At 32.8% G+C, this 14,053-nt stretch overlaps 1 protein-coding gene across 4 annotated transcripts in view; it reads right to left on the bottom strand.

Annotated features, from left to right (window-relative positions):
* The window catches only part of heph (polypyrimidine tract-binding protein 1 heph), a 128,530-nt gene that overhangs the window by 98,012 nt on the left and 16,465 nt on the right, over positions 1–14,053 (bottom strand). For 2 of the 4 annotated variants that reach the window (XM_070648129.1, XM_070648132.1), the window contains exon 1: positions 2,508–2,907. The exons of the other annotated variants lie outside the window; for them this stretch is intronic. The gene's annotated coding sequence lies outside the window, so the exon portion shown is untranslated. Of the gene's footprint in view, positions 1–2,507; positions 2,908–14,053 lie in introns of those variants that run through there. 4 annotated transcript variants of the gene reach the window in all.

The following is a 14,053-nucleotide window of genomic DNA, read 5'->3' as shown; positions in this document are numbered from 1 at the left end:
CCTACCCCACCCTATCCCAGGTACATTAAGGCTGAACCCCGTATTGAGCTACTCTTACGTAGAGAGAGTGAGGTACCCTAAAAAAGCGCAGCCTACCTGGGTATGATTGGGAATTTCATATCGCTAGTATGTTAAGAAACCGATCCCAGAACCATTACTTTAAAGACAAATACAGCCTATAACCTACAAACCAAGATTGTGAACCCCATTTCCACTACATGTGATTCGAAAACGGACAAGTAATGAATTTGTCCTGCCGAGTCTCGAACCCATGACCGCAGAGTCGATACTACAACGATATGATATCAAAGTACTAAACCATTCGGCCACCAAGCAACTCCAACTCACAACAAATCGTCCAACGAGCCGGTAAATAATTTAAATGTTTATTACCTTCATCAACAACTCTCAGTTTCTAGTTATTAGTAACTAAACAGCCAGAAAAAAAAGCATTTTGTATGCCGCACATATAATAGAGTCTGATAGTTGTATTGTATTAATAATAAATAGAACAACCGCATGTTTAGTAGCTCTAACCCAAACGATATAAAAGAAAATATGTACATATAGTACGAAAAATGAATGTAATAATCCTCTCGGCATTTTAATATACATCCATATCCATATATATATATGAACACATATAGTTTATAAATTATTCAAAGCAACAAGGAAATGAGTTTCCTACTTTGATGAGTCTCATTAAAATTGTTTTAATGCTTTGAGGCAATTTTACGAAAGGATCCAAACAGGTTAGACCCCTTAATAGATTAATGTTATATTGTGGTTAATTAAACTTTAACCAAATAATTTTCTAGATGAACTACACATTCCAATTTTAGTTTAGCTTTTTTTTCACATCATCTCCCTCTCATTCCCCATTAAATAATTTGTTTTCCCATTTAGTCACACATACGAGAAAGAATAAAAATACATTCAAAAAACATTCAGTTTCACAAGAATAATTCTAATAAGAATCGCTACATGCGACATGTATTAAGAAATTTTTAATTCATCAAGAATTCATTCGTCATGTAGTGTTGTTGGGTAGACCGTGTAGTTAAGAAATTTTAAGTCTTTGATGTCCAGAAATAGCTGAAATGGATGTAACAAAAAATGTATTTAAGAATGTTCTCAAAAAGTGAAACTGTTTTAATCTAGGCTAGGAAACTTAAAATTAGTCGAAGTGGTTTGGTGGCGGGATGGTTAAGTACTTTGGTACCTAATTATTGTGATACCGGCCAAGCGGTCATGGGTTCGAGACTCGGCAGCAGAAACTTTATATTTGTTCTTTTTCGAATTTCGAATCATATGTTATGAAAATGCGGCTAACAGCCTTCTTTGGTAAGCTAAAGGCAGTGATGTCATCTATCAAAGTGGTTCTGAAGCTGGTTTTTAAACCTTTCCGGGATATAACCTATCCTACCTTACTCGAATGGGCAGGGCAATTCAAAAGAACGTCGTCATCAACTCTAACCCTACTTAAGCCTTAGAAGTGCTCAAATATATTGGAATAGGGTAACCTAGAATAGCCCTCAGCCTTCTCCAGTAGAGCATGGCAAGGTATCCCGGGTTACGAATCTGATTCCCCACTATTAACTGAAGATCTACTGAAGTACAAAGGTCTTGCACACCCTGGAGATGGTATTTTATAGCTAGTTTCTTAAAGATGGGTCAATTTGCAATATAGCTATGTGTCTTCTTCAGCCACATCTAGCTTAACTTCACCGTGCACCAACCTCACTTTCTTTAGGTAAAGACTCTCAATTCATGTCACAAAGTGGAGTGGAGTCAAATGAGCCGTAAGAGACAAAGAGACCGCTTTTAGGTATCCTAGTGGTAATTATGTACCATGAAAGCATTTAAGGGGAGGCTCTGGTTTTCACAGGGTGTGTCTGTCTAGCAAGCCACCATGCAAGCCTTAACTACAAGCTAGGAAACTTAAACAAGTTCATGCATCACAATTGATCTGTATGCCCCAACGAAGAAAGTAAGCAAGTAAGTAAGACTAGTTCCGTAGCCTGAGATTTTAATAAAATAAACTCACAATTAATTTACTTATTACGAACATTTCCAGTTCATTTGAATATAAACATTGGCGAAGAAACAGTTTTTAAAATAAAAAAAAGTGTAAACATCATTCAAGTGTAGAACTGATATTAGTCATGTCACACATAATTTTATACGGAATTAATTCTCTAATACCTTTTTTTTTTTCTTTTCTTTTCTTTTGTAAAAATAACATAGAGATATGCAGTATATATATAAATATATAATTTAACCAAAAAGGGCGCGGACGAGAATACACTTGAGAAAAAACAGCTCTTCAATATTTTTTAATCTATTTTAATGATGTTCAAAATGAACTGTTCAAGTGCTAAAGATAGTAAATATATTCCTCAGAAGAATCTATTGAATAGGCAATAAATACATCAGCTTGTTAAGTGCGAGAAAAACAAGAGTTTTTTAGCATAAATTATCAAACAACTTTTTTTTTTCATACTAACATTTTAGTCAACTAGCAGCTATCCAAAATGAAAGAAATCCAAAATAATAATTTTTGCAGTCTCTTTTCGTGTGAATTAATAAATTGACTCTTATTTTTTTGTGCTTGCTTGCTAAATAGAAGGGAAAATTATTATTTTTTATCTTCGGTTCTTCTCTTCACTTCTTTTTATTATTTCTGAATGGCAACTAGTGTCATACAATTTGTAATGTAAAATGTCACACACGAAATGTTTAGTCCAACCACCTGTTCAATATATGAATATTTCTCTTTTTTATGTATATACTTTTTTATTTTAAGGTAATAACATCACTGGCTCACAAATGATTAAATTTGAATCACTTTTATGAATTCTTAATTAAGTCTTTGTAATTCACTTGTGTAATTTTTTGAATTTTAAGAATCCGTTAAATTTGATGTGTAAATAATCAAATTTGATGTGTAAACAATCAAAATTAATGTGTAAACAAATTCAAATTTTTAAAAGTCCGTTAAATTTGATATGTAAAAAACCAAGTTTCAAAATTTTTGATGTGTAAATTTTTGAAATTTAAAAATCCGTTAAATTTTTCAAAATCCAAATTGATACAATTCTAAACACTTTTAATTTTTCTGTTTTCAACCTTCCTTGTTTTTTTAATAATTTATCTATTTCAATTCCATGTATCTTTCAACGCGATAATACCAAACAATATTTACACTTGTAAAAAATTAGCTGCTTTCATCAAGAATATTAAAAGAAACAAACTAATATTTTTATAACACGAATTTTATATTTTATTTGATTCCTTTAGGGTCATCAAAATATGTTAATAATTATAATTGACACTAAATAAAGACTCGTATTTCACTAAGAATTTTAGACACAAAAAAAAATTAAAAGTTATGTTTTATTAAAATTTGTATTTTTTTAAATTTTTTTGAAAAAAATAAACCACGAAATAAAAATGAATACTGGTTCCGCGACAGCAGATTTTTCAACTAATTCTTCGTGTATAGTATTTCAATATTTCAAACTAAAAACACAATAATTTTTTTTTTTCTTTTTCTTCTTCCATTCATACATTTATGCCTCACGGTTCTGTCTCTCAAAACTGTGCTTATGTGTTGTAAAACAGTATTAATAAAAATCCATTCCTTAGTTTGTATTTGTTGTGTGCATTTTTATATGTATGGACGCTACGATATACACATATAAGAATATAACAATAAAAAAAAGATATACAAGTGCGATATTCAGCGGGCTATGAACGCACATCATGAATGAACGATACACACGGTCGCAGTGGTGCCTCACGAAAGTGTGAGTCTGTCTTTCTGAAATGTGTATTTGATTAAAAAATAAACAGTTTTTTTTTTCGGCATTTTCAAATACATATTTTTATGCCTTTAAGTTCATTCGAACGAAAGATATCTAAAAATATTGAGGGGAAATAAGAATAAAGTTTTTAATCTCAAGAAACTATACGATTATGGACGATTGTTGCTTGAAATGCTTTTTATGCAGATTTAGTTGGAACTATTGACCCTTGTAAGCAGTTTTATCGTTAGTTGGTATCGGATATGAAAGGTGATTATTATGAATCTGTTTGGACGGATATAATATTGACTTAATTTATTGTTCTGTTGATAAAAAATTCTCGGAAGAAAGTTCGTTAGGAAATTTCATGTTTTTTGCAATTTTTATATCGATTGTGTTCCTTATCTTGATGTGCTGTATTTGAGACCTTTTTGAATTTTTGCACTTATTTCTATCTAGAAGTGCTGTTTGATAACTTTTTTGATTTTTTAAAGTTATTCAGAAAGCAGATGGCGTTGAAATGGCCTAAAGTCCGGCTGCAGACCTCCTTGACTCTGACTTGAGGCTAGATGGCCTGCATTCAGATTCAAGTCAACCTGGGGCCGCATTTTCGTTCATTTCTATGCCTCTTGAATTCTTCCCCATACCAACATGACTCTGACTGCAAGCCAAACTAACCTCAAAACATATTCAAGTCAGTCTAAGACGGTATTTTCAGACACAGAGTAGCTGTGTGTTTTCAAGCTATTTCAACTTCAAAAAGTGTTCACTAAAACAAATCACCAAAGGTGCGGAATTGTTTAAATGACCAAAATTGATCAAGCGTGTTTAATCAGTTCCGCACTCTTGCTGATCACTTCCTCATACTCTTTCAAATTAATTTTTAACTTAGAACTCTATACTGACTAGCATATTATTTGAAATAGTCAATTTTTAATTGGAAGGAAGAAGGAGAAGTGGATTTCGTATGGACTCGATCGATACATCTTGAAATGTTGCTATCAAGGTAACGATTTGGCAGTTTACTTAGAACCAAGTGGCAATCAATTAGCAAATTTGTTTGATTCGCCAAGTAGAAATTTATCGCGATCGAGACTTAGATGATTTCCCTTGTAATCTATCTTGGTCTCGATCCCAATCTCGTCCTCGGTCCCAGCCTCAATCTCGATCCCAGTCTCAATTTTAGTCCCAGTCTCGGTCTCGGTACCAGTCTTGAATTCAGTCCCAATTCTGATCTCGGTCCCAGTCTAGATGTTAGTCCCAATCTTGTCCTCGGTCTCAGTCTCGATCTCGGTCTTAGTCGAGTTCTCGTTCCCAGTCTCGTTCTAGTTCCCAGTCTAGTTCTCGGTAACGGTTTCTACCCCAGTCTCGGTATGGGTCCCGATCAAAAATGAGACTTTGGGAAACCCTAGTGGATGTCACTTGGTTCTTAGTTTGCTGTTGAGTCTCCATAGTTACTGACTAGAGCCCCTAGTGGACAACTTGATATAATGTCTGGTTATGGACTAGCCTTTGGACTGCCAATGACGTTTTCTCCAGAACGTTTCATAAAATTTGTCTGAGTTATCAACTAGATATTATGCCAAATTGTCCACTTAGAAACTCGTCGCTTCATTACGATCTTCTTACATAGTTTCAATCAATTTCTACTCAAATCTCGCAATTTCACCATAGAAATAATTTAAAAAAATATCAAGTCAAGTCTTTTAAAATGTTTTTAATTTTATCATCACAGAAAATAAATATCAAATCAATTTAAAGAGAAAATATGTTCAGTTTAAAGATCGAACGAGACACTTGACACAAGTAATTAGCTAGATCATCAAATCTATCATCGATAGCATTACTCATGTCTTAGACCAAAATGATTTTTCATGAAAACCGATGACTTTTTTACTAGAAAAATTAAACTCGTGTTATTTTCTAATTTTTCATCCACAGTCAGTCGCACATACATTCTAAATATTTTCATAGTCTATCCATATAATCCAACCCAGTCTTATGTTAATATAAACATGAAAAAGAAAAGTAAATTTTTATTGCAAGGGAAAAAGATGTTTCGGTCGTTGCAAAGTAATATTCATCGTTTTTGGCTTATACATGTGCGATGTTTATATGATATTTTTCATGAATTAATGCACAACTACACTCGAAAGCGATGATTGACCGTCAAAAAAAAAACGTGCGAGAATCGAGCATTTATACACAGTGAATTTATTTCTTCTTTTGAAATGTACATGAAGGAAAGGAAAGAAAAAAAAATATTCGAATTTTTCAGATATAAACGGAATTGAATAAATTATTAGATGAAAAGGCAAAGAGCAATTTTTGAATGATTTTTTTTTTCTTCTCTCTTTCCTTCCTAAACACGAAAATTGTGAAGTAACTTTTTTCAAAAAGATGAAATAAAAACCCGAGCAACATGAATGAAGAAGGCTGTGCTAAAGAGCTTCTAAGGGTCACCATAACCTCACTTATTATCACCAAATGTAAATGGCCTTCGTTTGGCGTCCATATGGCTGCCTAAAATCAGTTTTGTGTCTATTTGACTGCCAAAAACCCGTTTGACGTCCATATGACTGCTAAAAATCGTTTGACGTCCAAATGACTGTCAAAAGTCAGTTTGACGTCCATACAGCTCTCACAAATTCATTTGGCGTCAGTATGATAGCCATAAATTCGGTTAAGATTCATATGGCAGTCAAAAACCCATTTAGTTTCCATATGGCTGCCTTAAGTGCCGTTTAATTTCCATATGACTGTCAAAAATCAGTTTGACGTCTATATGGCTGTCTAAAATCCGTTTGACGTTCATATGGCTGTGAAAAACAGGAGCCGTCAATTTGGCACCAATGAAAGTGTTTTGCCAGACCCTTAAACGCTCCATAGCAGAGCCTTCAACATTTGGATCACACGGTCAAAGATGATGCCAGGCAAATCGATAATATCAGAGCCCATCTAAAATAAATTTTTTTATGGCACCTTTTTTGTAAATGTTGATAACATTAAGCGACAAAAAAAATAATATTTTTTGATTGTTGACATAAGCAATTAGTACCTGAAAAAAAAATTTGTATATACATCGTCACGCTAATATCTGTGACTGGATTTTGATATTCGCATCATCATCGTCAACAACGCTGCCTTTTTTTGTTGTTGTTTTTACACACATATATATCCAAACGCTTATTTTACGCTCATTGTTGTTGTTCGCCGACCCCACAAATTATTCTCCGACTCCGACATACAGCAAAAAAAGAAATATATATAAATCGAAATACTCAAATGGATATAAATCAAGTGCTCAATTTTAAATGATTTTTTAAAAGATTCTTCTTTTACTACTTTAGATCTTCTATGATGCGAAGTCAGTGGTGGGGAAACTTTTATATTTTGTGGCACAATTACTAGGCCGATATCAGAACCGAAATCGGAATTTCCCCTCCAACTCCCGGTTCCGTGCAAGTCCCGGTTCGACCAAGTTTTGGTTCCGACCAAGTTTCGGTTCCGACCAAGTTTCGGTTCCGACCAAGTTTCGGTTCCGACCAAGTTTCGGTTCCGACCAAGTTTCGGTTCCGACCAAGTTATGGTTCCGACCAAGTTTCGGTTCCGTCTAAGTCCCGAATCCGTCCAAGTCCCGAATCCGTCCAAGACCCGGTTCCGTCAAATTTTCAGTTCCGTCCAAATCACGGTTCGGTCCAATTCACGGTTCCGTCCAAATCCCAATTCCGTCTAAATCCCAGTTCCGTCCAAATCTCGGTTCCGTCCAAATCCTGATTCCGTCTAAATCCCTGTTCCGTCTAAATCCCGGTTCCGTCTAAATCCCGTTTCAATCCAAGTCCCGGTTCCGTCCTAATCCCCTCCCGATTCCGAAAATCTGGAAAGCATAACTAGTAAGCCGCGCCGCACACAGATTACCCACCACTGATGCAAAATAGTGTGAAGATACTCCAAAGACTCACTTACAATATGTGTATGTATGTGGATACAATTGGAATCATGACATCATCGGTTGGTGATGTCAAAGGAGAGGTGAAGAATGTTCAGTGAATAATTTAATGAATGGAAGATTTAACGATTTTTTCTGCGGTATGCGCACTGATGGATGTGAACTAGGGAAATTTGAGACATTTGTCGGGTAAATAATATTAATAATTCTTTTTCTATATCTACTCTCGCTTTTTTTTGTCCCGTCTGATAAGTTATGACTGTTTACGATCTCTGTTCATTCACGTGCCAATCATGTGGCAATAATTCCGAGAATAATTATTAAAAACTTGTAATTATTGTTTTATATCCGAAAAAAAATTGTTTGTATTGTTGACGTAGAAATATTATACGAGTCAAAATAGAGCGATACAATTTATTATTTTAGTGATTTATGATAACAGTGCTGTAATACGTAATATGCGTGTAAACGTTTGTGGAAATTATTGCAGGAAATCTTCTATTATCCGTTGAAAGAGTTTTATGTGAAGTTTTGTGAATTTAGCAGTAATTTTCCATATAATTTGTATTTATTTCTGTTGAAATTTCCAGGTAAAGCCGCATGAATGGTAAAGAACTGAACACCCTACTGAGAGTTATGTCAAGAATTTTCCCGCATTCACGAGAATTCACGAACAAGTTCGACCCCTTGACTAGTATACTACTTAAGTAAAGCAAGCTCTTAAGAGCTGCTTAGGTGCCTGCTAGGGACACTATCTAGAAAACAGCCTTAAGTATCTTAAGAGCAGAATAATTGTTTAAAATTACATTCTGTTAAGCATTTTAATCAGGCCTGATAGTTCAATAGTAAGAGCATACGACTGGAAATCGTAAGACACGTAAGACCTTAGTAAGTAACTAAGGATTTTAAAGGTTGATTTGAATTTTAATCAAATAGCTTCTTGAATGAGGTAAAATACATTATAACCAGAATTGAGTGAAACATCGCAAGTCCAGGTTTCTTGCATTTTAAATGCGCAAGCCTGAAATGTTCGGCTGTATCACATATTTCGTCCAAGGCTACAGGTCTGCAGTTTGAGATGAACCCTAATTACATAAAACTGCTTAAAGCGAGACAATGTCTAGTTAAGTGACTAGTTCTAAAGATTTCAAGGCTCCCGCAGATTATAATCTTCAATAATCTTTCTATGGAGATTATAATCTTAAAAAATCTTTGTATGAAGATTATTAAAGATTATAATCTTTGTATGGAAGATTATAATCTTTGAAAATTTTGTATGAAGATTATAATCTTTAATAATCTTTGCATGGAGATTATAATCTTTTCCATACAAATCCTTTTAAAGATTATAATCTTCAACTTTAATGTCATATTGAGTTATTAAATGTTACGAAAGTGTAATTTACATTAAATTATCGAAAAAAGCAGAATTTTGCCTTAGTATTCATATTTTGGATGAAAACCTATTCGGAAAAGTCGAATTTTACTTCAGTATTCTTATTTGGGATGGAAAACCTTAGAAAAACCAATTAAAAATGCCAAATTTTGTCTTGATTTCTTTATTTATTGTGGAAAACTCCTCCATAAAATTGAATTTGGCCTCAGTTTTCTAATTTAGGATGGAAAACCACACAGTAAAGCCGGATTAGGCCTCAGTTTTCTTATTTGAGGTTAAAAACTCATCAGTAAAGCCGAATTTGGCCTCAGTTTTCTTATTTGGGATGAAAAACCTATTAAAAATGCCAAATTTTGCCTCGGTTTTCTTATTTAGAGTGAAAAATTTTTCAGAAAAGCCGAATTTGGCCTTGGTTTTCTAATTTGAGGTGAAAAACTCGACGAATTTTGGATCGGTTTCCTTATTTAGAGTGGAAAACTCCTCAGTAAAGCCAAATTGGAGTGTAAAACCACACAGAAAAGACAGATTTTTCTTAAGTTTGCTTAAACAAGGCAGAAAAACCCTCGAAAATGTCAATTTTGGCTTGAATTTTCTTAAACCTAGTGTGAAATTTTCCTAAAAATAAGATTTTTCGCATTAATTTTCATAGCAATTGGGTGAAAACCCAGTTTGACAAATGATGCACCGTGCACAGTTGACGAAAAGCTCAGAAAATAATTAATTTCTCATAAAATGTTAATTTTCCATATATTTGAAATTAAATTCATTCTATTAAAAGATTATAATCTTTTATATGAAGATTATTTTCAAGATTATAATCTTTCTATGAAGATTATTAAAGATTATAATCTTTGTATGAAGATTATTTCGGATTATAATCTTTGTATGGAAGATTATAATCTTGAAAATCATTTTGTATGAAGATTATAATCTGCGGGAGCCTTGAAAGATTTTTTGTCCACTTGGGGTTGGAAGAAATAATTTTGAAAAGTACAAATGCTAATAGATTATTAATACAGCCACTAAAGTGCCGCTAAGTCATTTAATCCATCATATAGTGCTGTTCGGGAATATTTAAACGATTAAAAACTAAGCATTGCCTGTAAAAACTTCAACAATAGGCAAAATTCAGTAATTCACCAAGTTTCTTCTTCCAAGCACTTCCCAGAGAATTAAAGATGTTTCCGAAACCGTTTCAAACACAAACGAAAAAAAAAAGAAGTAAAAAAATCAATTGACCGATTCAATTTGAAAGGTTTCAAGAATACTTAGAATTTCATACCAACTTAAATCCTCAAATATTTCGAAACAAAACATCTTATACATACACATACAATGTCTTAAGACTCTACAAAAACCAAATGAGATTCTTGCCTCATTCTGTTTCTGCGTGTATACTTTTTCAGAATAATTTGCTTTACCGAATGCCTTTGAGACTAATTACACATTTTTTTTTAAAGTTCGACTCTTCTTAGTCTCATTCCTGCTTTATAATTTCTTTTGGTAATTTCATTTTATGATTTTGCACAAAAAAATCATCCTCAACCTTCTGTAAAAATGGATATTTTCTTTTTGCTGCTGCTGCTTATTCTGTTCGTTTGTAACGCTTCAGTTAATTTTTAAAATTTATTTCCACGTCAGATAAAATTTTTCAATACTTTTAGAACTTTTTTTATTTTATGTTTAAAGAGTATGACTTAAGGTAGGGGTGAGTAAAGGAAGTTTTTAAAATGAGGATGACGGAACGTATACTTAATACATCCTTTGAAATGGATTGAGTGTAAATTAGGGTAATCTTTGGGAATATCAACCTGTAAAATCAACCTGAATAGCGTGAATTTAAACCATGTATGGTGCTGAGAACATATGTGTCTTAGAAATGACCAAAAATTCAGTTTCAAACCAGCATGATTCTAGCCCAAAGTCAAATTTGCTTTCCGAAGCATCAAATCAGAATCTCGTTGGTCTAAAGCTGAATTTTTTAAACAATAAACCCAGCGGAACCACAAGTCGTATGATTCATAGCATTGCCAATAATTTTTGTGAGAACACTAGTGTGTCACGGCACACAGGTTGCCCACTACTAAATTAACTGTATTGTGGACTTACAAACTTTATTTTAAATTTTTCAAAAATATTTTAAAATTTATGAATTTTTAAAAATTGTTATAAAATTAAAAAATCTGTGAAGTTAAAGTACTCGAAGCAAATATCGAAACCACGTCCTTTCATGGTTATTTGTCTTGTACCCCCTACTCTCTAGGCCACTGAATCATATAGAATACTATCCAAAGTCTCGACCAAACTTCAATGGATTACTTATATCGTTGATGAAAAAAATAATGTTTATGTCAATAGCACAATTTTCGTAAATCCTCAACAACCTCAAAGTCCGTAACAAAGTGCTTAACTCGTTAAATACATGACCATCCATGATTTCTTCATGAAATTCTTTTCAGCCATAAATGTGTCAAAAATCATTTGACATTTAGTCAAGTTTGTTAATCAGAGCTCGAAGTCGGCCCAGAATGTATATGGAGTCAATTCCGCTTGAGTCGACTTTCCATACAAAATCCGAATTGACTTTGAGCTGTGATATTATCTAGCACTTCATAGTGTCATAATCTGATCAGCATCAGCCTCAGAATGCCAAAAATTAAATTGAATTCTCTTCAATATTAAATTATTATGTAAATTCCATTACAGCTACGAATTTATCATTTTTTCTATTTCATGGAATGAAAAAAATCTCCCCTAATCCATATCACATAGAAAGAATGCAGATGGAACATAAAGTAGCCTACCTTTGCACTTGTTATTATTTTATTTAATTTTCCATAACAGAAAAAGAGACACAAAAAAAGGAAAAAATTATGTTTCGGAGTTTTTATTATGTTTTTTTGGCTGTGTATTTTTAAGTTCGTTAGAACAAAGAACCTTTTTTTTTTGTGGCAATTGTGCTGAGTGTTTAGATAATATTTCAAGGGGAACTTTCATTAAAAAAATTTTTGATGTTTATTTTGTGTTGAATTTTTAATCAAACTTTTTTTTTGTTAGAAATAAAAGCCAAACCCACCCTTCTCTACATTACAAATTATTATTGTTATCATTATCATAGCAATCCTCATAATATTTTTATAGGTATGCCAAACAAAGGAATTGAAAATTTTTGAAACTTTATATTATTTTAGATAAATCCCTCTCATTTCAATCAGGTAAGTTAGGAAATTATTCTCAGAAAATTGAAAAATTACTCGTTACTATCTAAAATTACTAGTGACTTAAGCGCATTTCTGTCAAAGATCAGAAATTGATTAATTAACGGATTTTTTTTGAAATTCAAATTTTCTAATTGTTTTGAAGCATTTGAAAATTTTCTGTGAAAAAATATCAATCCATATAGAAAATATAACTTATAACAGTTATTCGAAATTCAAATTTTTGAGTTCAAACCTTTCATTCGTAGCTAAATTCCCAGTTATTATTCCAGCAATTATAAATCGATTAGTTGACGGTCTTAATTTTCAAATTTTTGAGTAAAATTGTTCACTCGCAGCCAACTTCAGGAATATTTTCCAGTTAAATTTTTAAATTCGCAGCTAACTTCAGGTATGTTTACAAATTCTCAATTATTATCCCAGCGATTAGAAATCGACTAATTAAAGGTTTTTCAATATTCAAATTTTCGATTAAAATTGTTATTTCGCGGCCAACTTCAGTTATGTTTAGGAATAGAATATGTGGGAAAAATCATTAATTATCGAATTTAGGAATGATTACAAGACTTAAGACGATGAGAAGATCCAATAACTCAATAAAACTGATCTAACAAAGGTTATTTGGGCTCTTTATAATGTCTGATTAATGAGATTTTAACGAAAGTCGACCGAACGACTTGACAAAGTGTTTTATTAAGCAGCCCTAATTTTCAAAAATGCTCTATTTTCTCAAGAATCTAATTACTCATCAAATAGAAAGAGCGCGTTGGTTAAAAAGCAATTATCTATTATTGAAAAGTTCTGTGATTACAAGGATTATTAATGTAAATTATTTTTCAACGTCAAAAAGAGTGTCAGTGAGTCTAATCTCTCGGATAAAATACGTATTGTTAATTAGAAAGTTGATTATTCTTCCTTTATCAACAAAAAATTTTTAGAGTAGGCTTACAAAAGCCGCGTAAAAGTTATTTTTACGAGGAGAATTTTTAATGATTTTTAATTATTTTTATTAAATTCTCGTGTGAGTTTATCGTGGCTGGATTTTTGACAGTTTTTTGGATTTAAAAATTTATGGGATGTATTTTTGAAGTTACGTCTCTATAGGGAATTATGCATAAGGGTGTCAAACCAGTTTTTGGAACTTAACCCCTTTGGAAAACTAAATTTATTTTCAAAATTCATTTAGTTAAAGATAGAATTTGGGATATTTTGGTTGTATAGTTGCCACAGCTTTTGAAATAAGTTTCAGGAATTGCACTTGATGTTTTTAGTTCTGCAAGGTTCCATTAGTTCATCTTTGGCAGATTCAGTTACTGCAGGTAAGAAGCCACATGAAGCAAAAGTGCCTTGACAGTTCACTTTGCAAGATGAGGAGTCACAAAAGTTGGTGATGAATTTGAACTGCTAGGTTCAAGTCCCGCCATGACTCAGCCTGAATGTAGAAACATTTTAATACAAATTAAAGTAAACAGGGCTGGATGAGCTAGGAATGCTTTAAGAAGACTTGTAGAAGCTCCGTTGGATTAGATATTCAAGTTTGTCTTTGTAGATGATGAAAGATTTACAAGGACTGCCATATAATTCATGGAAGGAAGATGTAGTGATAAGGCCAGTTTCAAGCAACATCCGAGAAAAGCAAAGTGGCCAATTGATCTGTATAGACTGCAAAGTAAGTAAGTAGATA

The sequence above is a fragment of the Chironomus tepperi genome, unplaced genomic scaffold (genome assembly GCF_022539635.2).
Source record: "Chironomus tepperi strain 1889 unplaced genomic scaffold, CSIRO-AGI_Ctep_v1 contig_388, whole genome shotgun sequence".
In the NCBI taxonomy this organism is placed as follows: domain Eukaryota; kingdom Metazoa; phylum Arthropoda; class Insecta; order Diptera; family Chironomidae; genus Chironomus; species Chironomus tepperi.
The sequence above is the reverse complement of the archived record's forward strand: the minus strand, read 5'-3'. Positions and strand labels throughout refer to the sequence as shown.